Consider the following 3419-nt stretch of genomic DNA (forward strand, 5'->3'; position numbering starts at 1 on the left):
TGCAGGGGTTCCAGCAGCAGGCTGATAAGAGCTGACTTATCCTGTAACAGGATCACTTTGACTAACCTGTTGAAATTCAGCTGGAGGGAGGTCATTTGGAAACTATTGCACTAATCCAGAAGAAAAGTGACGGTAGCTTTAATCAAGATCAGTATGGTGGGGCTTCCCTGGTGGCGCAGTGGTTGAGAGTCCGCCTGCCAATGCAGGGGACACGGGTTCGAGCCCTGGTCCGGGAAGATCCCACATGCCGCGGAGTAACTAGACCCGTGAGCCACAACTACTGAGCCTGCGCGTCTGGAGCCTGTGCTCCGCAACAAGAGAAGCTGTGACAGTGAGAGGCCCGTGCACCGCGATGAAGAGTGGCCCCCGCTCGCCGCAACTGGAGAAAGCCCTCGCACAGAAACGAAGACCCAATATGGTGGACGAGGCAGCAAGTCCTTTGATTCTGGATATGTTTATTGACCTATTGAATGTGGGAGGTGAGAAATGGGGGCACAGATGACTCCTCCATTTTTGGTCTGAGCAATTCGATTGATGGAGTTACTATTTAAGGGCAATCAGGAGTTCAGTTTTAAACAGGCTAAGTTTGAGATGCCAACTGGATATTTAATGATAACCTGGTCTGTATTTCAGAGGAAAGTTTTGCACTGGAGAACATAGTTGTAGGCTGGTACTTAAGCCTTGATATTGATGAGCTCGCCTAGGAAACGGATGTAGACAGAGAAAAGAAGTCCCATGATTGAGCCCTATTTTTAAAATTACAACTGAAAGAGGCTTTTCTCTCTTATATGGGCGATAGAGTGGGGAATATATATTTAAAGTAACTTAGTTGTCCAACTGTAATGAATAGAAAACTGTCAATAAGAAATGGGCACACTATTTTTTCCCCTCTTAAATTATTTGCATTTAGTTATATGTGAAGCACACACAGGCAGCTTTCTAATCCTTTATCCCTTTATTTGCATAGTGTTTTAAAGCTTCATAATAAATTCACATGCATTATTTCATCTTGTCCTTGAAAACTTCTGGGAGATAGATAATATTGGTGGACGTCCATGATGAAGCTCAGAAAATAATATCTGAATTATTTACAACAGCCCTATTAGTAGGGCTACCGTCCTAATTGCCATCATCCCCAATGTGCAAGTGAGGAAGTCGAGACAGAGTGAGATAAAGGGATTTGATCAAATTCAAGCTTTTGCAATATGTTAGCAATAGAGCTGGGTTTCGAATGAGTTTATTACTGTCAATGTAACTGAGTGCTGATGACAAAGAAGTGAGTCCCATGCAGCTCTCGCCTCTTTCCCAACCTCCTCTTTCCTCTCTCCTTGTTTAGGGCGGGGCTTCTCAACCTGAGCTCCACTGACACGAGGGGCTGGATAATTCTTTGTTGGGATGGGGGGGGTGGTCCTGTGCCTTGTAGGATGTTTACAGCATCCCTAACTTCTACCCACTGGATAGCAGCAGGGCACCCCACCCCCACTGTGGTGACCAAAAATGTCTCCAGGCATTGCCAATTATGCCCTGCCGGGGGACAAAATGTCCCTGATTGAGAACCACTGGTCTCCGGGCTCCACTCTGCTTACGCTGGGCTGGGAGCAGCCCCTCTGTCACCAGTTTCCCAGGGCAGCTGAGTGAGGGCGTCAGAGGCTCTGGGCTGCAAGCCCTCTGCCTGGAGCCTCCTGGGGTCCCAAGGCTGGCCCGCTGTGGCATCCCCTGCCTGGTGGGATCGCTGTATGGCCTCTTCCACAAGGCCCTCTCCTTTGCTAATTCCTGCCTCTAAGGAGGTTGCCCCTTATACCCTCATCTTATTGCCTTCATTTGCTCTGTTCCCTCCAGTGTCCAGGAAAGAAAGCCAAGGACAGGCCCCTGGTGGCTCTCCTCTGATTCCGAGTCTATTAGCTAGATGAACAGCAAGCGTATGTAGCTGTTAAACTGCAGGGGAAAATGTTAGACACCGGGACTTGATTGGATTATCTCTGATGAGGCTAAGTCGGGAAGTGGATGGATATTTGTTGGTAGAAAAAAATCCTATCACGTCAATCAAAAAGCATTTACTGAATACCTAACCTAAATTTGCTTAGCACAGATGTGCCACGTCCCACAATGCTAGATGTGACATTTCCACATACCAATAAAGAAGCATGAATTTGGAATTTTACTCTAAGTATCTTATAGTTTTTTTATCTTTCTTATCTTCCCACCCCCTGGATATGCTTAGATTGCTTCAGAAAGCCTGGCTCCGTGCACGGATTTTGTGTGTTGCAGTATATTCTATTGGAATGTTTTCTTTCAGACACTTGCGTCTGCCAAGTTGGTGACATTTCCCTCATGCATGCCTCGATGAGTCACCAAATGCTTATTGTTAAGCTGGAGCTTAATTTCTGCCTTGACTAACTCAGCTTCAGGCATCCGAACGTGCACGGACTGTGCTCAGGAAGTGGGTCCAGGTGTGGCTAAGGAAAGGGCAGGGAGATATCTGCAAAGGCAGAAAAGAGGGACCTTTACCAGTTTGCTTTCCGATTTCCATTCATCAGGACAGTCTATTCCTAACGCAGAGCATGTTGTGATTTTGTGACAGAATTGTTGCTCACTCCTCCACCTTTGATTTATTAGTAAGGGATCACCTGGGTGATGAAAAGCCTAGGATATCATTTGGTTGGCAACTTGAAGCACGTGTGAGTCTTCTCCTGTATTCCACTTTCTGGTTTACTTTTTGAATTATTTCCTCATAGGAAGGTTTTCTTTATAGTCACCATGTGAATTATACGGGTTACTGCTTGGTTTGCTATATGCTTCTGTATTATTACAGAGTCATGAGCTCCGGAAAAGGTTTAAATAGAGCAGCTCTAGAGCATTTTCCCAGGAGGGGTCTCATTTGGTACTGTGAGGTTTTCAGGAACAGTAACTGTCCCAGTTTTGTCGAAAAACCTTCTCCCCTGTCTATCTGCCACTATAAAGTTTGATAAAATTTCCCACTTTCCCAGCCTCCCTTTAAGCTAGACCTGGTTCAGGCAAATGAGATGGGTGAGGGGATTTCTGGGAAGGATTTTTTCTCATTGATAAAAAGAGAGTAGTATACAAGGATAGTACTTTCTTACCACCTGGCTACCCACCTGCTTCCTCCCTTTGACTTTAGCCAAGTAAGATGGCTACAGCTGTGACAGCCACCTTGCGACCACGAGGGCTAAGTCTTTCTTCAAGGGAGTTGCAGAGATGCCAGACCCAGCACCATAACGTAACAGGAAACCCAACTAAAAGGGGTTTAAACCATAAGGACATGTATTGTTTCCTTCGTGGTAGGTGTTTCCATAATCTACAGCTAAAAACAGCCTAACGACAACTAAAGTTCAATCTCCAAAGTTCAGAGAGCTAATGCTAAAGCCAAGGGATCTTCCCTACAGGAATTCTCTTCCTTT

Source organism: Orcinus orca, chromosome 17 (assembly GCF_937001465.1).
Source record: "Orcinus orca chromosome 17, mOrcOrc1.1, whole genome shotgun sequence".
In the NCBI taxonomy this organism is placed as follows: domain Eukaryota; kingdom Metazoa; phylum Chordata; class Mammalia; order Artiodactyla; family Delphinidae; genus Orcinus; species Orcinus orca.